Raw genomic sequence first — 26,617 nt, 5'->3', positions numbered from 1 at the left:
CCCGCAGGCTGAAGCGGCCTCTGGCCGGAGCGGGGGGGGTGTTTGTTCTTCGTGTTTTACGGGGAGCCGGACCGGGCCTCCGCTGGGCACGGCCGCTGAGTGAGTTGTGGGTCTTGGCGGGATAATGGCCGTCTTGGGGCCGGGGAGAGGGGGCTGCTGGGAAATTTCACAGCGGCGGACGCGGCACTGACATCACCAGCGGCGGAGCGGAGGCACCGGGTAACCGGGGGAGGGGGGGGCTGGAGGATGATGGGTAACCGGGGGAGGGGGGGCTGGAGGATGATGGGTAACCGGGGGAGGGGGCCTGGAGGATGATGGGTAACCGGGGGAGGGGGGGCTGGAGGATGATGGGTAACCGGGGGAGGGGGTGTTGTGGGGAGGGGGTGTTTGGGGAGGGGGGGGTTGTGGGGAGGGGGGTTGTGGGTAGGCACTCACACAGGAAAGATTTCTGCAGCTACGCAGCGCAACACGGACAATGAGATGGGCCTCTGCGGACCGCTCCGATTGGCTGAATCCAGCCCTGTAATTTCTGTTTTTTTCCATTTATGTACCTCTGTGTTTATGAATCATATATGCAGGTGTGTTTGCGGTGAAGGTTTTGTTTGTGTTTTTCATGTAGCTTCTCGTGACACGGTTATATTAATAAGACTTATTCCCCGGGCGCAGAACTCGGGGAAACTGACTTTAATTCAGCTCTTCCCTCCTTTCCCTCCAGGCGAATTTAATTCATTTATTTATCCTTCTAATTGTTATTATTTTGGTTATTAGAGCAGATCCATCGCTGGTCCGTCACGCTACATCAAGATTAGCCTCGGGCAGCGCCTCCCTACCCATAGTGCCTTTCACTCCGAGCCAACACTGGCGAGAAGTTTCACCAGCGGTATTTATAACCGTGATTTTGTTCAAAAAAAGAATACAATTTAATAATGAAAATGTATTCCCTGGAAACTGCCAGAAAGCGCATGAATTACTGGATACAGAATTAGCAGCAGGACGAGAGAGAGAGAGAGAGAGAGAGAGAGAGACAGAATGGGGAGAGAGAGAGAGGAAGAGGGACAGAGGGAGGGAGAGAGGAAGTGTGTGGGGCGAAAGGGAGGGAGGTAGACAGAGAAAGAGAGAGAGAGAGAGAGAGAGAGAGACAGAGAGAGGGATAGGGAGAGAGACACGCCCTCCACACACCCGTTTGTCATCATGGCTTCTGCCAAACATCAGGGCAAACTGTTGCCAGGGCAACCAGGCGAACCATGTAGGCTATCGAAAATGAAATCGTTTTTACCCTACGTAACGCCATGCTTGGTGGTGTGTGAGTGTGTGTGTAGCGTGTGTGTGTGTGCGCATGTGTGTGTGTGTGTGCGTGTGTTTGGGACCAGAGGAACACACAGACAGTTCAGCTTGGAGCAGCACATCCATCAAGCTGACATCCTGGTGCCCTGAGTCAAGCCAAGAGGAAGTCTGCGCTATCGATTTAAAGACCCCCCCCCCCCCCCCCAATCCAGCCCCCTCCTCACACACCCCCTCCCATCAGCACAACCTCACGAGTCGCCTACCTGCTGCTTCCGGCCAATGGGACCGCAGCGCTCCAAGCGGCTGTTCCCTGCAGCAGAGGGGGGCGTCCAGAGAGACGGGCGGGCGTGCGCTTAAATCTGATCCCCCGGGAGCTCTGTGTGGGACGGCAGAGGAAGAAGGAAATCACTGAATTATGAATTATGAATTATGAATTATGAATAATGAACGGGCGGGCTGCTCAGGGCTGCTTTACAGGGCAGGAGGCCCGTCTCGACGCACGCTCGAAGTGTTCCTCGGGCGTCTGGTCGGGTCCGTTCGTTATTAACGCGGTTTTAATCAGCGCAGCCAGAGCGGACGTGAGTCACGCTCACATCAGAACCGACACGCAGAACCACAGAACCGACACGCAGAACCACAGAACCGAGACGCAGAACCACAGAACCGACACGCAGAACCACAGAACCGAGACGCAGAACCACAGAACCGACACGCAGAACCACAGAACCGAGACGCAGAACCACAGAACCGACACGCAGAACCACATAACCGACACGCAGAACCACAGAACCGACACGCGGAACCACAGAACCAACACGCAGAACCACATAACCGACACGCAGAACCACAGAACCGAGACGCAGAACCACAGAACCGACACGCAGAACCACAGAACCGAGACGCAGAACCACAGAACCGAGACGCAGAACCACAGAACCGACACGCAGAACCCACGCGCACAGAACCGTCCCTGGCTAATGGAAGAAGAAATGAATTATGAATGAAGGAGTTATTACTGAAGGCTTGTGTTTCACGCGACTCGGTCCGGGGGAGAGAGGAACAGTTTGTGCGACCGTCAGGCGGGTTAAACCTGCCGCAGTGTCGGCGCTCCGAGGAATGAAACTCAGAGAGGCTGTTTAAATCAGCCGCCGGCGCCCAGCGCCCCTCTCAGAGGGCCCGCATAGGATCAGAACACGTCCGCTGCAGTTTATCTTCCGGCGCCGCGACCCGGGGAGGCCTGCAGGTCCGCCGGGTCCCCCTCCGCCCCCCTCCCCTCCCCGCCCCGGGACGTCTCAGCGCTTCATCGCCCGTGACACTCCACACGCCGTCCTCTCTGAGGCCCAGACCGCGGGAGAGAGCGCACGTTCGCTTTCTGCACTGATTCATCTTTTTGGTTTTGTCGCCGTGACAAACCAGAACAAAAGGCCATCGCCGTCCGAGGCGCCGGCCAATCACACGAGCCGCCGAAGGCCCGGCCAATCAGAGGCGGCGCACGGCTCATGGCCCTGCTGGGCTTTTTACCCACGGAGGCCACTGTGCTGCAAGCTGCAGTTATGATGGATCAGAGCAGATATTCTCACGCTCTCACGCACTCACGCACTCACGCACTCACACACTCACACACTCACACACTCACACACTCACACACTCACACACTCACACACTCACACACTCGCTCTCGCTCTCGCTCTCGCTCTCGCTCTCGCTCTCGCTCTCGCTCTCTCTCTCTCTCTCTCTCTCTCAGCAGTGGTCCCGGTTCTCTCTCCCCTCTTCACCCAGAGACACTGGTGGCGGGACCAGCCGGATTGTTCTGGAATAAATGGGAACATCATAAGCCGGCTCGCTGCAGTCAGCAGTCGCTCCGATCCCTCACAGTGTTCCTTGTTCTCAAACAAAGCCCCCCCAACACCCCCCACACCCCCCACCCCAGCCCCCCCCTCTATCAACCGCTGATTTCTGCCAAATGCAATTAGCCGCGCGCTAAATATTTTGATTCAATTAATCCACCTTTTGTTCTGGGGGTATTAAGTGTGCTCATTGTGTGCCGGATCAGTGCCCCCGCCCCCCCACTGCAGAAAGAGCTCATGAACGAGGGGGGGGGGGGGCGGTTCGGAAGGGGGGGGGGGGGGGGGGTTAGCCGATTAGCTCCGGGGTTTACAAAACGACACGCTCTCAGAAAACCTCTGACAAAGCTGGAAATTGATGCTTTTCCAGGTCGGAAGGCCAGTTTTCCGGGAGGAGCACGCCGGAAAATCCAGCTCTTGTGACCGGGATTAGAGCTGTGGGAAAAACAGGCAGGCCGGGACGAACAATCCGAACTCACGGACCCTGAGCGGGACGGCACGAGCATCATGGGTAAGACCCGGCTTTGTCCCTCGGAGATTCAGAGTTCGATTCCCAGATAGGGTGTCACCACGGCAACGTGGATGTCACATAAAAATATCAGCTCTTTAAGTCCCTCTGACCAAGCATATAATAAAAAAACATCGGTTTATTACAGAGGGCTATGGGGAATAATGCCAATAATAATGAGGGACTCTGTGTTTGGGCCCAGCCTGTCTATAACGCTGGTTATTTCAGGATTATGAGGACGGCTGTCTAATTATAGAGCGCAGCAATCACAACAACACCCACAGCCAAACATGAACCTGCTGGAGGCGAGAGGCTTCTACCCAATCAGCGATGCCGCTTTAACTTTCGGAAATGCGCAAATAAAAATAAAAAAACAACACTTCACACAGCAACGGCTCGACATGAATAACGTAAGAAACACCCACGGAACAACAACAGAAAGACGAACCCGATCCGAATCAAAACTGGAAAATTTGGATGGGAGGGCTCTGGTTCAGTTCAGTGGCCCTGTTTGAGGTGGGTAAGCGTCCGCATGCGTGGGGACCAGGGCCTGCTGTTTGAGACCATCGCCGCTGGAGCGTCCTGCTACGCGCGACAGAGACCTCGACCGCGTCAGTGAGAAGGGTTCCGATAGGACAGAGCACAAATGGGGGAGAGGAGGAGATGAAGAGAGAGAGGGAGGGAGAGAGACAGAGGGAGGGAGAGTGAGGAAGCAAGAGGGAGAGGGAGAGGGAGAGAGAGAGGGAGAGAGGGAGGGAGGGAGGGAGGGAGAGAGACAGAGGGAGGGAGAGTGAGGAAGCAAGAGGGAGAGGGAGAGAGGGTTCTTGTTTTCATGTATGTTTACTGTTCATTTGCTTCTAGTCTTTGATGTTTGAGTATTGTTCCATGTTAAATGTATTTTTTATAACACTGCATGCTTTGGCAATACAACACATAGTGTTCTGTCATGAAGCAGAGAAAGAGAGAAAGCGAGAAAGAGGGAGAGAGAGAAAGAGAGAGAGGGAGGGAGAGGGAGAAAGAGAGTGTGATATAATGAACAATATGTTGCTCAGTCACCTTATCATATTTTATGTATTTATTTGCTCAGCCGATGCCAGATGGAATTACACTGCAGCTTCTCACTGTCTGTTTACAAACACTGAGGCATTTACTGACGCACCCATCCGTAAGGGCTGCGCTATAGAGCGGCAAAGCCCGGATTTGAACTAGCAACCTCTATGCTACAAGCCCAGGCCCCTCACTGAAAAAAAACAAATGAAACAAAAACATGTATTTTAGTCTTATATTGAGACTTGAAATCTTATTTATTCGACTTTTCTGCTAAATAAGACATATTGACTCATTGCCAATGAGGTGAGGCGGTTTCATTGGGAGATTTGTCAATCAACAGCAACAGCAAGCTCAAAGGTAACATAAAACAAACTAATACTCGAGGGGAAAGAAAAAGATCTTGGGTATTATTACAAGACTAAAACGCTTGTATTTAAGGCTGTCTGCTCACTTGGCAGGGCTGGTTCAGGTTAACTAGCAGTGACGTTCCTCCGACAGAGGATCCTCCCAGTGCCTCCGGAGACTGCAGCCTGTGATGGAAATTTCCGGAAGGAACCTTTCGACCGCCTCTGGTCTTTTTTTTCCCCGTTAAAGATTCTCATGGGGGACCCCAGTTCCCTAAACCCCCCCCCCCCCCCCACACACACACACCGCCCCACACCCCCCCCTCCCCAACAGGCAAGAGGTCAACAGTACTTTGATTAATCGTCCGTCTCCGTGGCGACGGACTGAGCCCCGCTGGTTCTCCCAGATCAGCGCCAGGAGACTGGATCAGCGCCGCATTAGGAGCAGAGTGGATCACGCGTCTGACACTCCCGCCTTCCACAGAACCGATGCGGAGCCAGACTCTCCCCCGCCCCGTTCCCCACACCGCCGCACTGCGCCTCCCATCAGCCCCGCTCCCAGAGAACCCTCTCCAAACTAACGAGAAAAGATGCTTAAAGGTTCAATCGGCGAGACTTTCGTGTTAAAACATTGTTACAAGACCACTGTAAATCCCTCACCGTCGTTGAAAAAGGCTCACTGACATGTTGACTGTCTTTGCCTGTGTTTATAGTCCTAATATAGTTATAAATTACTTTCAAAATATACAGTTGACGGCCCGACACTATCAAAACAGTGTATTACTGTACAATAATTCAAGCTCATTGGTTGAAAATTGGTTCTAATTGCCACAGCCAATGGCATGGCGGGGGGGGAGGGTTCAATGTCAGTGTGAGGGGGAGGGATAAACAGTATTGTGGTTTGAAGGTGTTTGTAACTTGCAATTTCTCTCTTGACCATTAGAAGTCCAGAAATGACCTATTGTACCTTGAAGGTAGCAACTGCCATCGATTTCAGAGACAGAGAATTCTGGGATAGCACTGCCATGGCTGTCCTCCCAGTGGGTTACACGTTCCTCGGCTTAAATCACTCAAATCACTTCTAGTACCACAACCCCCCAGGTATCCACCTCTAAAATGTGTGTAAACCACAAAAAGACTATCCCTCCTCTCTAGGAGCCTGCTCTGGTTCAGCGGCAGTGTTTTGCTTTTCCGGGGGATGGGGGGGGGGGGGGGGCGACATGCCCTCGGTTACCTCTCATATTTCACCAGTTCTGCCGCAGGGCGTTTCCTGCATTAGTGTAGGGGTCACACCAGCCCCTAACCCCGTAACCCACTGCCCCACTTTTTCACCCATCATCCCCCCCCGCCACATCGTACTCACAATCCCATAACGAACCCCCCCCCCCCCCCCCCATACAAATACACACGCTAGACAGTAACGATGCTCACTCGATGATGATCATCATCCGCTAAACCGAACCAGATGTAGCTCCCTTCACCTCTACGGCGGTCAGAAACTACAACTTTCCAACTTTTCTTTTTTACTTTACATGTATCCTACCTTTACCTTCCCATGCGCTGAATTCCAATGATTTTTCTGTTGTTGTTTGTTTTTGAACAATATATGGTAACTTTATTCTGTGTGTAGCTCACGTGGCAACGTTCAGCGTCTATTATTCTATCATTTCAGGCTTCTGTTTTTCATTATTTTGATCTGACACTCTCTTCAACCCCAAATGTCGTCTCATTGCACAATATTAATCTGGGTTAAATGATACGTGATGGTAACGTGTATTTCTTTCAATGATTGATTGTGACTCATTGTATTTCAGCACAGATCTTTATTGAACACGGTGCAATTACATCCACGTGTCTCCATGTACCGTGTTTCAAGTCAGCAGCTGCTTCCTGCTTACTGTTGCCACGCAGAACTAAACTATTTGCTGCGCAAAAGGGGTTTGGAACATGCGTTTGGAAATGAAACAATGGCACTCCAAATCTAGAAAAATAAAAACACTCACACAGTTTGTTGACTGTTCTGACCCTCCGGGTTCATGATCTCTGAGGTTCTTGGGAAACGGAGTTCCGCCCACCTAACATCCATGAGGTGTAGTTGGCATTGGGGGGGAGGGGGGGTGTAATCTACTACTCAACCCCACGTCCTGCAGTGCTACTCAACCCCACGTTCTGCAGTGCTACTCAACCCCACGTTCTGCAGTGCTACTCAACCCCACGTCCTGCGGGCCACAGTCTAGCCTGAACTGAAATGTTTCCTTTCCTTTTCTCAGGGAAAATAAATAAATTTCTCAGGGAGAAATGCTGGGGACTGCTCTCACACACGCACACACACACACACACACACACGCATCAATGCAACGCATCAATGACATGGTGGAGTGGGCCATCAATCACGACTCCGTTGTAATCAGGTACAGGCTAACGTGCTAACGTGCTAGTTTGAATGAAACGGGTGGGGGGGGATAACCGTCTTCACAGATGACTAAAAAGGCTTTACAGAGCGACAGCAGTGGGAAATGTCTGAAATGAAAATTGTTGGTTTTTCTTTTTGGTTTTTTCGTACCTGAGTGATAGTCCCAGCCCTAGTGCTGCACAGGGGGTGGCTCCCCGCCTGGAACCCACTGAAGTTATGCAGAATCACAATATGTGGTACCCTCTCCGCACCCTCACTGACTCCCACAGAGGACAATGGAAGGCTGATGAAGCACATCCATGTAGTTATGGGGGTGGGTGGGTGTGTAGGGAGGGAATGGGGGGGCGTTACTCTCCTGAATAAAGAGCCATTGTGCTGATCCCACCTCCCAGCGCGCGTCCGCCGGCCATTTTGTAGCCGAGCATTCCGCCATTTTGTATTTACACAACGAGCAAGTAATTCTGCGTAACTTCAGCGGGTTCCAGGCGGGGAGCCACCCCCTGTGCAGCACTAGGGCTGGGACTATCACTCAGGTACGAAAAAACCAAAAAGAAAAACCGACAATTTTCATTTCAGACATTTCCCACTGCTGCTCCAATCGCCGAACCGACATTCAGGGATGAGGCCCGCAATAACTGAACACACCGACACACAAAGAGAGATATTTACACAGACTGTGTACTTTGTATTTTAATAACGTAACTGTAATGCGAAATCTGATTAGCAATCTTTCAGCCATGGTATTATCACGCTAATCTGGGGGAAAATAAATACACATCCGGTTTGACAACAACGTCTGCAGCCAAATCGACGTCTACTTCACATAATAAAAGGCGCAAAGTCAGCGTTATCAGAACGACACGGGGTCTCAGCAGAAGACCGGGACATTATTGCTAGCAGTTAATTAAGGAGAACATCTTTTAAAGATAATTGTGAAAGAATGAGTGGAGAATGGCCGTGGATTTGGACAGCTCTTAATTCTGAAAGATGGATTATATGAAACGGCTTCTCATTTCTTCAGCGAGAGAGATAGAAGCCTCGCGGATTCCATCGCTGGAATCGCACAAAGGCGGATAAAAGCAACTTTGGGAAGATAAGTAAATGTGCCTGAGCCTTTTTATGTCCAAGTAGAACGTTTAAAAAGTCAATCACTGCCCCTTTGACGAGCTGTCTGCGGTGCGGTGCGTTGCCCGTTCTCTTTCGCGCCCGAGATAAGAACGTCTTTTACGGAGATTTGGTTCGGCGGCGGGCAGCAGGCTGCTGGAAATAATGTGAAAATAATACTTTTAAAATCAATCGGGAGAGACGGCGATGAGGCAGAGTACCCCCATCACCGCACGGCTCCCCGGTGGTGGAGCGACCTTCCTGTGGAGGTCAGAACAGCGGAGGCTCGGACCACCTTCAGGCGAAGACTGAAGACTCAGCTCTTCAGACTGCACCTCTCCCCACCTCTCCCCGCCTCCCTGTAATCTCTAATTAGCTATCCAAGCTGTTTATTGTAATTACTGCACTTGTGTGTACTTTATTTATTTATTTATTTATTATCGCTAGTCTTGTATTTGCCAAAAAACTGGTTTTATTGCCGCTTCTTGGTTGGTTTGTTCTCATCAAATTACAAATTAATCTACAGGGTCCAGTGGGGCTCAGGCGGTAAGAGCAGTAGTCTGGCAGTCGGAGGGTTGCCGGTTCGATGCCATGTCGAAGTGCCCCTGATGGCAACACCTAACCCCCAATTGCTCCAGACGATCTGGTTGGTGCCTTGCATGGCAGCCATTCACCGCTGGTGTGTGTGAATGTGTGTATGAACAGATGAAGGAGAAGCATCAATTGTACAGCGCTTTGGATAAAGGCGCTATATAAATGGCAACCATTTACTATTGCTCATATCCGTATGGTCACTTCTGGTATTTGGAACTGAACTTCTAGGGTCTTTCAGCCCATGTGTCTCTGGTTATGGGTATGCACTTTGCACTTTGTTGTACGTCGCTCTGGATAAGAGTGTCTGTCAAATGCCTGTAATGTAGTGTATAAAAATGTAATGTGGTGTAATAATGAGGGTCACTGGTTCTATGGTGGTGGAAACTCTGAGGCAAGAGACTAGACCAGGCTCTGCGATAGCCTGATATTCCTGTCTCCCGCCCAATGCATGCTGGGATAGGCTCCAGTCCCCCTGAAACCCTGAATAAGCAGGTTTTATGGATGGAAGGGTGGAGACCACACCAGGAGGACCCAACCCTAGTCCTGAACCAGGATGGTGTTTATCTATTATTTATTTATGGGATATATTTATTTCACAAAGGAGGATCATTGAGTTAGCTGGATAACTGCATTGAGCAAAACCCACAAAGCAGGATTACTGAGTTAGCTGGATAACTGCACTGAGCAAAACCCACAAAGCAGGATTACTGAGTTAGCTGGATAACTGCACTGAGCAAAACCCACAAAGGAGGATTACTGAGTTAGCTGGATAACCGCACTGGGTAAAACCAACAGAGCAGGATTACTGAGTTAGCTGGATAACTGCACTGAGTAAAACCCACAAAGCAGGATTACTGAGTTAGCTGGATAACTGCACCAAGTAAAACCCACAAAGCAGGATTACTGAGTTAGCTGGATAACTGCACTGAGTAAAACCCACAGAGCAGGATTACTGAGTTAGCTGGATAACTGCACTGAGTAAAACCCAGAATGACCCTTTTTACTTCAGTCCATGTTCCAGAATTGGGAGTGCCCTGGGTTTTACACAGTGCAGCTATTCAGCTTCACGATACAAAGCCCAGGTGTGTGGCCCCTTAAGCTAATCAGTGACATATATTAAGCATTTAAGCAGTGAACTACCCCAAATCCTCCACACACCGACTCCCTAGCACCCCTGGACGAGACTGGCCCCAAAAAAGAAACACGTCTCCAGAAGTTAGGTGTGTGTGTGGTCACACAAATAAGAAACTAGACTGACTAGACAAACGCCGCTCTGATGAAATCACGTCTCGAAAAAAGCCTGAAGACCACAGGGTCGATGATGTCACACAGAAATGAGACACTAAGCTGACAGCGCTGACAAAACTCACAGAGAGGCCCAGGACCAAGGGGCTGATAAGGCCACATTCTCACAGAGAGGTCCAGGACCAAGGGGTTGATAAGGCCACATTCTCACAGAGAGGTCCAGGACCAAGGGGTTGATAAGGCCACATTCTCACAGAGAGGTCCAGGACCAAGGGGTTGATAAGGCCACATTCTCACAGAGAGGTCCAGGACCAAGGGGTTGATAAGGCCACATTCTCACGAGGCACTAAACTGACACCTGCAGCAAAACCTTGACTGCTACTGGGGCACGGCAACATGGTGAAAACAGAAAGTGAAACGAAAATAAAGTTAAAAATAAAGATGGAGGTGAAGTTTCTTCTCCGGGAGGACCCAGGAGGTCAGAGGGAACGTCTGCGTGGGCAACACATCTGTCCATAGGGGTCCTGTTGCCACGGTTACGCTCCCAGCTCCGACACAGGTGAGCACACAGGTCTGTGAGCGCGTTTCTTAAGTCAGACCACAGGGTCAAACCCCCCCCTCTCCGAGGAACTGCACCCTCTCCCCCCCACATGACCGCACACGCACACGCACACTCCGACACAACCACAGCTCAAGGGCTAAACGTTCTGGCCCCTGACATACACACACACACTCACACATACACACGCGCACGCGCACACACACACACACACACACACACGCAACATGCACACACACACACACACACACACACACACACACACACACACACACACACACACACACACACACACACACACACACACACACACACACACACACACACACACACACACACACACTCCAACTCAACCACAACTCAATGGCTATTCTGGCCCCTGACACACACAATCGCATGCAAACACGCATGCACAGGCACACATATACACACACACACGCACACACACACACACACACAGGCAACATGCACGCACACTCCGACTCAACCACAGCTTAAGGGCTAAAGGTTCTGGCACCTGACACACACACACAGGCAAACACACACAGGCACACACACACACACACACACACACACACACACACACACAGGCAAACACACACACACACAGCCAGCTGCCACTCTCTCCCTGTTACACGGCACGGGTTTGGCAACACGCATGTGGCGTGTCGTTCTAAGCTCTGCGGTACAGAGACCGCACGAAGACAGGGGCTTTCTGGAGAGTCACGATCAGCGAGGAGCTCCACGATCAGCCCTAAGCCCTCGGCTGTCGATGAATAATCACCCATACACCCATCCCCTGCGCCCGCAACGACTTCATAAAATAAATAAACTAAATTACGGAACAGCCATATAAACATGGAACTGCACTGAGCTCGTAAGCTGCTGGAAATCCTTTTTTGGGTTTACCCCTTACCGGTTATTAAATTCATAGCCATCAAATCCAGTGCAGTCACACCAAGTCATCAGCTTTTTATACTGCCGCGTTTATTGATGTAGTCTCGGTTCCTCCGAGTCAAAACCCTACTCAGTGGATAAACTGCCCTCCTCTTAGAGATTCCAGGAGGTGTTAAGGCCATTAAGCCCCTGTTACTAGCGATACAATAAAAACAAACTTTGAGGCAGGGTGAGGGAAAGGCTCAGTGGGCCTGGCAGAAGGACTCGGTTTAGCAGGAGGGTGAGACACACAGATACACAGATTTGGAGAAGGACTCAGTTTAGCAGGATCTTTAACGGCTCACAAACCAGGATCAGCTTCTGTGTGTCGAGGCTTCAGCCAATCCTGAACAAGAGACACAGTCTCCAACTCAATCTCAGCCACCATCTCAATTCTCAAAAACTCAAAAAGCAAAAACTTAAATCGCTCTCTCTCTCTCTCTCTCTCCTTACTCCCTCTCTCACTCTCCCCCCTCTCTCGCTCTCTAATACATGCTGAACAGACCATTTCAGCAGCACTCCGAGGAATTCTCTGGAATTCCTCTTCCAAGAACAATAGCCGCCACGCTCCTACACTTAAATTCCCGGAACGTTCGGGGCGGGGGAAGGGGGGCGGACTTTAACACCGCTCGTTGCCGCCGGCGACAGAACCGAAGCAGCGTCCGCAGAGAAAGACGTCCAACCTGCAACGTCCACCGCGCTACAAACGCGTCCGCGCGCGAGACATCCCCAGAAACGCTCAATAAAACCCACTCGGATTCCATCCCTAACCACAAAACACGCTTTCGGATATTTAAGCCCGGCCCGCCTACAGGCACAATTAAGAAGTGCGCGCGAAGCGGTTTATGTGGGGTTTTTGAAGTGGGAATGAGGGAGGTGTTCTTTTTTTTTAACGGCCATTTTCAGCCCATTATAGTGAAAAGCCCGTTCCTGCCGTTTCCCCCGTCATTAAGCCAGGGAGAGATCGTTCGGCCCGGCAGCGCCAGGACCTTCACGTCCCGTAATGATCCGAAATGTGCGGCCCATAAACCCCGGCAGCTCGTTAATGCGCGTCTGCTGCCAGGACCGACCCGATTCTGCCCCACGCAGGGAAGCTCTCCGCTCAGCGCGGAGGCTGGGAGGCCGTTTCAAATCCCGCTTCCACCGCAGCGACTGTGCCCCTGAGACAGCGGGTAACGATGCCCCTTGCGACCTGCTTCCGGTCACACTTTGAGGTGTGAGGTCACACATATGTCGTTAGGATGTCTTCAACTGAACATTCCAAGGTGACGGAAAGCAACAGGGTTCTAGAACGCCGATTTAGAATCGTGAAAAATCTGTTCCAAGAGGTTAAATACATTTGCTGTGAGTGAATTAAGTTCATTGTGATGTCACAAATGAATGTGATGTCACATTAAAATATTCCCCACCTGAAAAACCTGAAATTCAAAAAATTCCCTGAATTGACAAAAGCGATGTGAAACTGACGGTGCTGACATTCCTGAGTCGGTCCAGGAGGCTTGGGAATTCAGTAATAGTGGGAAGGCCTAAGAATTTAATGGAGGAGGTCTAAGAATTTTGTGGTTATACATACTTGAAATATCCTCTTCCCTTCACACACTGTTTACACAGAGGGTCAGTGTCCTGCTTGTCAGAGTGGCGTCGGCCGTTCTGAGCTCCGCCCCCAGGGCGGTGTGACGCGCGTTCACTGCGGCGGAGACCACACAGCAGCAGCAGCGGGAGTGTTCACAGCTGTCGCGTTTGCTCACGCTGGGCCCGGACAGCGACAGGACCTCCAGGAGCGAGCGCCTGATTGATGTACGACCCCACCCCCTCCCCCCCAGGGGCATGGACGGGATCGTAGGGAATCGGGGGGGTAGAACAAACGCAGAAACGTTTCCGTGGATACGGCGGTCTGCACGCACGTTTGAAGCTCATGCCCCTTCGGTGCCGCTCAGCCATCTGGGTTACGGATGGGGGGGGGGGGGGAGGGGGGGCTGGGGGACCTGACAGGTAATCACTCACCCCCCCCCCCCCCCCCCCCACACCTGGCCCAGGACCCCCTGCAGCTGCGGGTCGACCCAGGGCGGAATTCGCCGGAACGGGCCCGTTCCCCTCCGCTTCACCCAAATTCCTCTCAAGCTGCGAACGCCAGCGCCCCGCGCCCCCCCCACGCCCCCCCCTCCACCCCGGGCTAAACGCCCGCTGGTCGCTCCGTCTGCTAAAGCACTAGTGCGGCACCGCCGGCTGAGGGTGATGTATATGCAATCCATACCTGATCTCCACACTGCGGGCAGGGCCCACTGCTGCAGCGCGGAGACGGCCATACGTCTTCCCAGAGTTCACTGCTTCAGCTCCCGCCGCCAAGCCCTCAGGGCCCAAGACCATTTGTAAAAATAATGACCAAACGCACAAAACTAACTTTGCACAAACTTTACCAACGTTTCGCTATCCAATACCAAGCCCCGATGCAATATATGGAAAGTGGAAATCGTGTGAATATTCGCTCAAATAACTCAAAGTGTTCAATATCTCAATAATGATACTGCAAAAACACAAAAACAAGCAAACTGTTCTACATTGCAATATATGAACTACAGCGCATATACTTTCAAAGTTAAGTGTTCATAATATCTTCATAATAATAAATTGATAAGCTTTTTGTTTTTGCAATATAATGCAACATATTACATTCAGCAATTACGGCCAGGACAGGGACATACTGTAGGATTGTTTTGGGGAATTAACAAATGATGATTCATAAATTAATAAATGTGAGTGAGACAGAGTGAGAGAGTGAGAGAGAGAGAGAGAGAGAGTGAGCGAGAGAGTGAGAGAGTGAGTGTGTGAGTGAGTGAGTGAGTGAGTGTGTGTGTGTGTGAGAGAGAGAGAGAGAGAGTGAGTGTGTGAGTGAGTGAGTGAGTGTGTGAGTGAGTGAGTGAGTGTGTGAGTGAGTGAGTGAGTGTGTGAGTGAGTGAGTGAGTGAGTGAGAGAGAGTACTCACTAAGATTCCCCACCCCCCCAGAGGGAAAATGCTGGTTGCAGTCAGCCATAACTAACAATGCATCCTCTATATGCTAACCAGATGCCATCGCCCCGGGCCCATCTCCAGCCCACAGCTCATCCACACCCTGTCCCCTCTCACAGCGCAGGACACTGACGGAGGTAAAGACGGTCTGTAAAGCGCCCTGCTCCACAGCACAGCAGCACTGCCCCGCCCAGGAGTCAAACCCGCAGTCTCCCGCATCACACAGCCGGCGTGAGGGCCTGTTTATGCTTCCTTTTTTTAATCTACGGGACGGCCGAGCAGGAACTTCCCCTGGGTGTCACCTCCCTCCAGGGCAAGGGAGCCCATCATCCCAACACTACACGACACAACAAGATTTTAAGTGCAAAATAATGTGCGCGGTTAATGAACCCAAATTACTCCTAGTCGATTTCAATTAGGATAGGTTCCATATTACAGTCGTTAATTGGATCATTTTCTTTTTTTTATTTTTTATTTTTTTTTCAATTAACGCCTCTGAACGCAATTCAGTATAATAACTAATCAAATTTTGCAATCAGGCGAAATGAGCAGGTGCAGTGATTGGTTGGAATGAAAGCCTGCCCACTCTCCGCGGCACGTGATTGGTCAACCCCAGCTCTAGAGGGCGGCCTTGTTCTCAGGCTCGGCTCCAGCAGAAGTTCTAGAATGTTCGGTTGCACTTAAAACTTTTGAGAAAAAATAACTGAAATAACTGACGCACGGGCAGGGGTGGCACGGTTGATTTTGACTCCTATTTTTGGGGGGGAGGGGGGCATTCTCTGGTTAAAGACAAACGAGAGAGTGAGCGGAGAGAGGAAATTGGCCTGTTCGGCGGGGTGTGAAATTTTATCGAGCGGGTCACCCCCTGTCTGTCACACTGTACGGGAGAAGGATAGAGTCTCCAGCCCAAATCGTGAAACCCCCCCGCCCCCTCCCCTTCCCCCTGCCCCGCCTCCAGACGCGCTCTCACGTGCGAGGCAGCGAGACCGAGCCGGCCGAACGAGGAGGAGGATGAGGCGGGTACGAGGAAGAGGAAGTTATGAGGAAGAGGGCCGTTAGATCAGCCGGAGGACGGCGGGGAGGGACTGCCTCTCTAAAGCTCCGTCCTCAGAAAGCGCTGACCCCCGGGGGCGGGAGAGGAGCTCGCCCCCGGCCCAAACCCAGGGGCCCGACCTCCCCCAAAGCTCTGCATATTGAAAAATAAACCTGCGATCAACTTTACTGTACACCGCCATTACAGAGAGGCCCGTTATTTTATTACTCATTTTCTAAACGCAGGCTCGCACATAATGCTCCATGCATATTAGATGAGCTTGAAATTAATTTTCGGAGAGGAGTTAATGAGTTTTTGAGAACCCCCCCCCCCCCCCCCCGCCCCTAAGGAGGACATTAAGTTCTCAGTGCCCAGCTGCATCTCCGTAAACAGCCTTTACCGCCCTGATTAATACCGTAAATCAGCAGCAAAAGCACTGCTAGCAACACAACGCCCAACACAAGAGCCGTGGAGTGAGCAAGAGTGCAACTTTTCCACCGCAGTCAGGGCGATCCATGGGGCCGGGGCGATGACTCAGCCAGTCCACAAGGGGGCGACGGCATCAACAGCGACACCGCCCACTTCATATATGTACTTCTTTTTTTCCAAATAATTCAGCACTCAAAGTTGGGGCTGAGTGTACCCAGTTCATACCCTGACTACGAATGAGGAAAACCTATGAGCTAGTGCAGTGGTCTCCAACCCTGGTCCCGGAGAGCTACTGGGTCCGCTGGTTTTTGTTTTCACCTTGAAATTAGCACCCTGTTGAGACCCCGGAAGCCAGGTGAGGGGAGATATCCGTGTACCAGGGTTGGAGACCACTGGCCTAGTGGCAAAGGTGCTTGACTGGGACCAGGAAGGTTGATGGTTCAAGCCCTGGAGTAGCCACAATAAGATCCGCACAGCTGTTGGGCCCTTGAGCAAGGTCCTTAACGCATCCTTGCTCCAGGGGGGATTGGCCCCTGCTTCGTCTAGTCAACTGCAAGTCGCTTTGGATAAACGCCAATGTACTGAATGTCCAATGGTCTCCCCAACCGTGTTCATGGAGCAGTCCCCACCAAACCGGACCCACAGACTTCAGACCTCAGACAGACCCACGGCCGAGACACCAGAGTCTCCCTACACACCATTGGGGTCACAACCTAGGGTTCTATCTGAGCCCCAGCTGGTCATTAGAGTGTGCAAAATACATTGGTCGCTTCAGGGTTAAACTACATGTTCTGAAGCCAGCCCAGATTGACCATCATTCACACAAGTAAAAGAACGGCTCGTAAATACCTGGCAGGTACAGCTAAACGCCTTCCCTGGACTTAATTTAACCACTGAACCATCGTACTCGACCGCCATAAGACGAGATTCCGATTCAGGTTTTAACAGGTTTCAGGTTTTAACAAAGTCGTTGTTTTGTCATCCAAGCAAACCGTACCTGATTTAAACTCCAACCCTGAAGGTTTTTTCGCTGCTTCTACTCAATCGGGGTCTAATTTCGGGCTTTTGGAAACGAGGGCGCAAATCACCTGCCAGTCAGCGGGATTAGAATAAGCGTTCGAACAGAACCGCAGCGGCCTGAGAGAGCCAGCCGACGCCGTGGCCCTGGGCGGTTACAGCACAAATTGCTGTTTGTTGGGTTAACAATGCGGTTATTGATTACAAAATGGCCTCCTGCGGCTCCCTGGCAACCTCGCGGTTTCCGCGTTCCGGAAGACTGGCGCCGGCGTTCTGCAGTTGCCGCTGGTAACGGGGGGGGAGTCTCGCTCGGCCGCCGTAAGGCGATGAAACGCCGTGCCCTCCAGGACTGGCCGGCGTGGAGGAATCGAAACGGGATTCTCTCATCTCAGGGGCAGGTCTCTCGCCCGGAGGAGAGCCGGGAGCCACCGGCTGCTTCTACCCACCGGTTTCAGAATCTGTGCTCTCGGTTTCTGTTCTTCACAAACACCATTAAAAGTACTGATAGGGCCAGTTTGGGACGACATTGGTTCAGATGGCAGTTGTCTTTCGATCCCCCGCCCTGGGTGGGTCGAAGTGTCCCTGAGCAAGACGCCTACCTCCCCAAATGCTCCTGATGAGCTGGTTGGTGCCTTGCATGGCAGCCAATTGCCATTGGTGTGAGTGTGGGTGTGAATGGGTGAATGAATTGTACAGCGCCTTGGATAAAGGCGCTATATAAATGCCAGCCATTCACATAGATTAAGCTTAGTTCTGGACTAGAGGTAGAACAGTGGTCACCAGCCCTGGTCCTGGAGAGCTACAGGGTGTGCTGGAGAGCTACAGGGTGTTCTGGTTTTTCGTTGTTACTCTGAATTTAATCAGCTACAGCAGTTACTCACACAGGTAACTCCCCTCACCTGGTTACCTGGTTACCTGCGTCTCGACAGGGTGCCGATGACTTAAAGGTGAACGCAGAAACCAGCCGACCGTGTAGCTCTCCAGGACCAGGGTTGGAGACCGACTGGCAATTACATTTGTGCTTTCCTTCTCAATCTTTTGTTCTACACGACTGTAATTATAGGCTCTTAAAAAAAAGAAGTACTTCATAGGGCCAGTTTCACAAACACAGATTAAGCTTAGTCCCAGACCAGCAGTAGACAGACTGGCGATTTCTAAATAAATGCTCTCTCCCTTAGTCTATTGTTCTCCACAACAAACCCCATTCACCATCCTCAGCTCTTAGAAAGCACTAAAAGCCTTTTCTTCCTACGCCGACTTCCTTCACTAATGAAACCTAATTAGTCTTGGTCATTTACGCAGGTGAGTTTGTCCGTATCTGGAGGAGATGGGGGGGGGGGGTGGTGTTTATTGAAAATGGCTCGTACGTATCATGGGGGGATATGTTCCATTAGAGTACTTAATTGGATCATTTTCTTCCATTTATTTTTTTCTTTCATTTCAATTAATGCACCTGAGCATAATTTCGTATAATAACTAATCACATTTAGCAATCAAGAGCTTGAAAGGCAACAGGGGGGGGCGGCCGAATGAACTCATTTCCCCACACCCCAGGGCCTGGGGGTCTGCGCGCACACGTGCCGGACATTTTGTTCTCGCTCACGGGCGCGTAATTAGCTGTCAGCGGAGCGGAGTTCTGCGAAAGGGGCTCGTTAAGTCCGCCCGATCGATCGATAAAACAATGCTGTTCATCGATCGCCCGATTAATTTGAACGCCGGGCTGATATGTCCATCGACCGACGGACTAAACGACTGGCAGAACCGAGCGCCTTCGGGAGGAACGCTGAGGAAAATGGCGGCAAAGGAGGTCAGCCTTCACGGCGGACGATACAAAGATCATGAACAATTATGGGATCTCCACAAGCAGAACCCAGGCATCCCCCGGTGCTAAAGGGCGAAACATTGGCTCAGGCAGTAAGAACAGTCGTCTGGCAGTCGGAGGGTTGCTGGTTCGATCCCGCCCTGGGTGTGTCGGAGTGTCCCTGAGCAAGACACAAAACCCCCCGAGTGCTCCTGATGAGCTGGTCGGTGCCTTGCATGGCAGCCAATCACCATTGGTGTGTGAATGGGTGAATGAGAAGCGTCAATTGTACAGCGCTTTGGATAAAGACGCTATATAAATGCAGACATTTACCATTTACAGTAAAAATGGGGCATGAAGGAGGTTCACTAAATGACCACGGCCGAAACCAGTGGGTCCTCACTCCTGGTCCCAGAGAGAGCCGCAGGGTGTGCTAGTTCTGGTTTTTGCCTTAATATCAGCAAGTTAACAAATTCAGCCCCAAGAAAGCAGGTGACGTGAATTCACTGTGCAAGTAAGCGCTCTAACTGATAAATGAAGTGCAGAGTAACAACGACAGCCAGCACACCCTGTAGCTGTCCGGGACCAGGGACGGAGACCGCCCCTCTCGCCCTACTGGTCAGCTGAAGATGATGGACAGGGGTGTAAACCAATGGCTTTGCACTTTTGACCTTAAGAGTCACAGAGGCTTGTTATGGCATACGGACGGCCCTGGGGAGGGACAAACCCCCTGATCCTTGACAGGTCGGTACAAAGGCAATCTGGAACACCGCAACTGACCTACACGACAAAGCAAAAAGCAGCGCAGTCCAATGGGAGAAAAAAAAACCAGGCTTGCAGCCTTTATCGTTCACGCAACTGGAAAAAATAAATCCCAGCGATATCGTCCATCACTGTCATCGTCGTTACAGTTGTGGTGTGCACTCCACTTGAGCTAGAACAATTTATAAAATGTTATATTAATCATTATCGTTCTTGGTGTAGACAGCCTGTAGCATAGTGGTTAAGGTACATGACTGGGACACGCAAGGTCGGTGGTTCTAATCCCCGGTGTAGCCACAATAAGATCCGCACAGCCGGTGGGCCCTTGAGCAAGGCCCTTAACCCTGGATTGCTCCAGGGGAGGATGGTCTCCTGCTTAGTCTAATCAACTGTACGTCGCTCTGCTCTGCCAAACGCCAATAACGTAATGTTAATGTAATGTCATCATCATGATAAAATTGGGGTCAGGGCTGGAGCATCCGCTAAATGCCAGCGCTGTAGTGTAATGTGAAACAAAGCTGGAGCCTGAAGCTAATATGCAAAAATAAAGAAAGAGAGTGTGAGTGAGTGAGTCCATCTTGAGAATGCAACAGCTGTCGCCCATCGCCAGTGGGGTCTTGCGCATAAATTTCCGCTAACGCGCGATGATAACTTTGTGTAACAAAAATCAAGACGCGAGAAAAAGTGGTGCGGGGAAACCTAGGCGATCTCCGAGCCGTGACTGTCGAGCTAATTATGCCCTTAAGCGTGTGAACTTTCCCCCAATTAATGGCTGTCTCATTGGGGCAACATCTGGCTAATTAAACCTACCCGCTAAAAACGAATTTAACCCTTTGAAGAGTAAGAGTTTTTTTGTTTTTTTTTGGGAATGTTTTTCAAAATTCCAAGTCAGTGTTCCAGAACTCCACTGCATTGCTCAGTTAAGAATGTTCTAATCACATATTTGTGACCTCACATCGGAACCAAAGGGCAGCTTCGACCATATACCATTCCACCCACTCAAAATCTGTGCTATACTATTGTTTTGAGGCCCTATTAAAACCCTAATAAATTCTCTCAACTTTCTCAACCAAAACCAGAACCAGAACCCCTCGAAATGTGGGTGAAGCCACTTCATATTGGGCTGGGGACTGACAGGGTTAAAGGGCCACAGCTGATATTTAATTAAGGGTTTCATTATTACTGGCTTTAATGGTTACCGTGACGATGATTACCTAATTGCATACCTCTTGCTTGTTGCAGGCTGAGCCGTAAAGAAATGTCGGTAAACTAAATCTCACCCATTTACCATCTCCTAACAGTTTGCGTGTGTGCGTGTGTGTGTGTGTGTATGTGTGTTTGTGAGTGTGTATGTGTGTGTGTGTGTGTGTGTGTGTGTGTGTGTGTGTGTGTGTGTGTGTGTGTGTGTGTGTGTGTGTGTACGTTCGCCCGCGTGCGGCTGAACCGGCCGGGGCCCCACGTCGCTCCCGGCGGCCAGCGGACTCTCCCATGATGCAGTGCAAACAAAAGGCCGTTTTCCTGAAGGAGCCGCTTGCTCGATTTCACAACGCCAAACTGGAATTTGGAAAGGAACCACTTCTGTGTTAGTGTTTTTTTGTTTTTGTTTTTGTTTTTATTTTTTAACATCAGGTAAGCCGATGAAACGAAACGTTTCACTGTATACATGTGCAAAAAAAAAAAAAAAAAAAGAGAACTTTAAGAAATATTCTTATTTTGACCTTGATGACACGTCCTCCCACAAACTAGCAGACTAACTCCAGCACTGGGACTTGTGCTCTTTGAGCGGAGAAGAGATTGAAGCCTCTTTAAATCCCAGAATGGAAGCCAAAGGACCTCCCATCCACGCACAGAGAGTACACACTTCTCAAAAGTACTAAATTCTCGGCAAGAAAGAGACTTTTATTTCCTCTTCGCTTTTCCCTCATGTTACATAATTCATAACCTCAACCTCAGTCGAGGCAAAAAAAACAACTACAAACGCTTTTAAAAATGCAACTGAGAAGATATTTTGGAAAAACAACACTCCCCCCCCCCCCCCCCTCCAATCTCTTCGAATGGCTTCCCTCCTTCCCAGAACGAGCGGAAAATCTTCTTTCTTTTTTTTAATCAGTGTCTCGTTTCCAGGCTGAAGCCGTCCTGTCCTCGTGCAGAGAGGGGTCAGCTCAATCTAAGCACCACTGGGCTCAGATGTCCACAGTGGACATGTGGACATCCAGTCACCGACATTAACGAAAAAACAAGAATGTCTTTTTTTTTTTTTTTTTAAAGCATATATTCCATAGCAGTGGTCTCCAACCCTGGTCCTGGACAGCTACAGGGTGTGCTGGTTTTTGTCGTTACTCTGTACCTAATTAACCAATTACAGCAGTTGATTGCACAGTTAACTGACCACACCTGTTTACTTGGCTCTCAACTGGGTGCGGATTTTAAGGTAAAAACAAAAACCAGCAGACCCAGAAGCTCTCCAGGACCAGGGTTGGAGACCACAGTTATATAGACATCAAGGCAAGAGAGGTTCAAGAGGAACAAACTGGATGACTGGGTCCCCCTCTCATTCAATGCAGAGAGGTTCTTCCTTATCTGACTCTATTTAGACTATTTACACTACTAACCACTTTCCAGTAACCATGATGGGAATTGGAGTCCAAAGCGTTAGTTGGTGACCTTGGAACTTCACCTCCCATCAAACCCTTTTGTCAGTCATTATGTTCCGCTTCTCCCGATTGGCCAGTTGCGGTCTCCCTTATGACAGGGCTGCCTCCGGGTTCCACTTAAGCACGGCCTCCCATTTATAGCAGAGCTTTCTCTATGTATTTTACATCTTCGCTGCCCTCTCCATAAAGTGGACACAGGTTAATTATGAATTGAAAGTGTACACCATTAAGGCGCCATTAAGCTCATGTCTTCTGCAATATGAGAGAGAGAGAGAGAGAGAGAGAGAGAGAGAGAGAGAGAGAGAGAGAGAGAGAGAGAGAGAGAGAGAGAATTGAATGGGATTTTCATTGAATTACAATTTGAGAGAGAGAGAGAGAGAGAGAGAGAGAGAGAGAGAGAGAGAGAGAGAGAGAGTTTAAGTAATCTGTCCAAAAAATAACACAATCAACGCAATTGCCCTGTACTACAAGCAGCGTTTTTCGTTTAAGTTCAGGCCGCTAGATTGCACAGAATGGCAGATAGCTCTCCGCTTTAAGCCCACTGTCAGCTTTTTTTTTTTTTTCTTTCTTTTTTTTTTTTTTTTCAGCAGCCGGAAAATGCACCGTTTGCAGCGCGGAGTCTTCATGAATCGCTTCTGATGAATCGGCGCCCTGTCCCCGCGCACACAAGGCGTCTGGCGTGCATGTCATTAATTCATCCGGAATGACACGTCTTCCCGCAGAGACTCCGGAGACGCTCATCTTCACAGTTACGGTTTCATCTTCACAACAACCGAGACTCCGAGACATTCATTCTTAGGTATCTAACTGCAAGAACAAAAGGCACATTCAAAACAGAATACCGTTACCGTCAATTCCGTACTCAATTCAGAGGGGGAAACTAATAGGCCTACGCAACGCAGGAATAAATCTTGTCGAATGAAATTAAAAAATGTTGATGAAATTACGCGGGTTCTACTCAGCGGGGGAGCTTTTGCCAGTGTGCAAATTGGAAATGAATTTTGTAAATATGGTAGCAGTGGGAAGTTTATTATTGCGAACGGTCAATATCACATTTTCCATCTCCATTAGCGTGGCACAAGCCAAAGTGGGTTTCATAACCACTCCGGGGGCTGTGAAGCGGAACTTCAATATTTCTGTTCAGCGGAACTTCAATATTTCTGTTGGCGTCCTCGCCGTTTAATCTGGCCGCGCGGGCGAGTGCAAGCTTGACGCTTCGTGATACATTTAAATTGTGCCTAACCGACGCACGCCTCAGTAAATCAGCTGTCGGCTACAGCAGATTAATTTAATGACTCAAGAGGCCAGACAGCAGCAAATGAAGGCGCGTTAAAAACGCTGATCACACAGCTATCCCGCTCACGACTCGATCCAAATAATAAATTCATTAATTTAATTAAACGCCAATATCAACAGCCTGAGAATGGTATTATATTTTAACACCAGATCTTCAGAAACTACTTCACACCGGAGCGCAGTGGCATTTGACAGGTGCGTTAGGCTATTTTTTGCTCAATCCAATTGAGTGATTTACACAATGGAATGGTCACAGTGCACAATGGAAGAGCAATATACAAAAACTTTGCGCTTCCTAGTTCCCCCCCAACGCGGAACATATGGTCTGACAGACAAATAGGGAAAGAATCTGAACGCCGTAGCGGTTCCCACTAGTGGTTTATTCGCACAATGTGTTTCGGAGCGCGACCTGCAGAATTAACCCAGTCCTTGGATGGATTGATAAATTGCAAAAGGAACTCGCGGAGGACGGGAAACGAAAAATCCTGTCACCCTCTGCTTCAGGTGAAACAAAGCTCTTCGTACGCGGTGGCGGCTAGCAGCGCAACCAATACAAAAGACGACCCGTGAAACGCGAAAAGGGAATTAATAAATATTTTAAAGATATAGGACGACCCACAGGTAACAAAACTGCCTTCAATTGCTACGATGTGTAATAAATCGTCCAGTGATCACCCTAAACCCCCGTGCAACTACAACGTTTAACACACGCTATTTTTATTTCAACGTATTGTGGTTTGTCTAGACTTTATTTAACGCAGAGGGCAAAACAAAAAAAACCCATCGTGTGCTTCAGAGTGAATGTTGATGGAAAATAACACAAACGACAAAGCTCAATATTCTTGGAGATTGCCTCAATTAGTTACCATCTCGCAAGCGATAATGCATTGCGTGTCTCGTCACAACAGTGCAACCAGATTAATATTTTCACCCCGAATGCACAATTTAACACGCTCCTTTTCGGTTAGCCTCCAATCCACATTTTCCGAAAGACAAATATTTCACACCCAAACCCGCAAGACGTTCAGCTGAAGTCTCGGAGCAACAACGGAGGTGTCCGCCAGGAACGGTCGTTCCCCGCGCCGTCACCACGAGCACGGTCACATCTCGATGGAATATTTGCATGTCCGCAAATTAGCCAATTCCTCAATATTCGTTTCAGGTTGTGCGTTTGCTTCACCGGTTTAGTCAAGTAATAGGCTCGTGCAAAAAGGATCCGTTTCGTTTCAAAAGGGCCAACTGCTGTTTTCGATAGCATTACACTTCAGAGCGGTGGGGACTAGCGTGTGGCGCGATATATGCTTTATTGCGCAGGAAGATTGCCTTTTATTCAAACAGTAGGACTATCTGAAGTTTATTCTGACTCCCTTTGCGGAAGACGTGTGCCGCGGAGCTTAAAGTCATACGTCTTTGAAGGCGATTGGCCGCGGTTTGTCCTTGGCTAAGAACAGCCGTCGGCGCTGATCTCTTTTGCAACACGAAATTAAACAGCGCTTTTTAGACGTTCAGAGACTCGCAAATGTTGCTGTGAAAGACCTGATCCTTGCAGTGCTATCGCAATACGATCCCACTACGCCTGGAACGCGAGAGAGTCAGCCGAATCAGAAACAACGATCAAAACCATAAGCAAACATGCGGGGGGAATCTAATTTGGTTAGATTCACAACGAGATATGATTGCATTTATCGCGACCTGCTCCGTGCTTCTGACAGAGCAAGCCAAAGAAAACGTAGGCTATACACCGTCAAGCAACAGTGGCACAGCTATGCCGCAGATAAAAACCGTAGGGAGAATATGATGAATGTTTACAAACATCACATACGTGCACAGGTAGGCTACGCGTCGGGTTTGTCACGTCAAGTCCTGCACAAGGTTCACAATGGCCAGTCAGGAAGGCAACTTTAACGCCTGGCGTTTCATTGCATGCGTAAAGTTGGTTCTGTGGACAAACAAGATTGAATGGGCTGCGCGCTACTTGCCCCCCTACCCCCCCACAAAAAAAATAAAAAAATACATTGAAAAAAGAAACGGGCGCATCAAACACACAGCACAACGTTTAACATGTTGCAAGAACAGTCGCTGACCTTTTTTGTCTGCAATTCCTCGTACCGAGTGTGAAGTTGTCTGGTGTTTTTCAAACGAGGAAATAATCCACTGTTCCAAGCACAGCTGCAAATCGTGAGAGGAAATGACTCCCGTTTCTGCTCCTTTAAGGGTTGTTTTTTTTTTTTGTAATCCTCAGGACGTTTGACTACTGCGAAGGACCGTTCCTGATACCGGACTGAAAGGCAAGCGCGCGCCTCCTCAGCTCTCCGGCGGCGTCTCGTCTTGGACACGCCCTCCTCGTTTGCATGAACAAGCCGGTCGGCCAATTACGGAGCTGGCCCAGTCTTGATCGATCGCCCAGTTTACCCCCCCTAACAACATCACCCCCACTTTGATACATTTCCAGAATCTTTACTAGTTGGAGCACATCGCTGAAGGTTGTGCCTTTTTACCCCAGTAAGCTTTACTTAATAGTGCCGTAGCGTTTGAACGCAGCGCAGAAAATACAGAAAAGAAAACGAAGCAGCTATTATAAACAGCTCTGTCTACAGTATGTGCAATTCATTGCACACAGCCGCTGTATGCAGATACGTTTCTAGCGTTATAAACCCACCTCAAACTCTAATGGCAGTACAATATAAGTCTTGATTCCTGAACGTAACAAACTCAGATTCCTGCCGGATTCCACAGT

The 26,617-nt window shown here is 49.8% G+C and overlaps 1 long non-coding RNA gene across 1 annotated transcript in view; it reads right to left on the bottom strand.

The window, feature by feature from the left end:
• The window catches only part of LOC133136650 (uncharacterized), a 95,924-nt gene extending 69,764 nt beyond the window's left edge, over positions 1-26,160 (bottom strand). Inside the window, exons 1-2 of the long non-coding RNA XR_009709548.1 lie at positions 25,965-26,160; positions 1,548-1,660 (exon numbers count right to left, since the gene is read on the bottom strand). This is a non-coding gene — a long non-coding RNA (uncharacterized LOC133136650). The remainder of the gene's footprint in view (positions 1-1,547; positions 1,661-25,964) is intronic.
• Between the last annotated feature and the right edge of the window lie 457 nt (positions 26,161-26,617).

Source organism: Conger conger, chromosome 9 (genome assembly GCF_963514075.1).
Source record: "Conger conger chromosome 9, fConCon1.1, whole genome shotgun sequence".
NCBI classification, from domain to species: Eukaryota; Metazoa; Chordata; class Actinopteri; order Anguilliformes; family Congridae; genus Conger; species Conger conger.
Note: the sequence above shows the minus strand (reverse complement) of the source record. Positions and strands in the feature narration are given on the sequence as shown.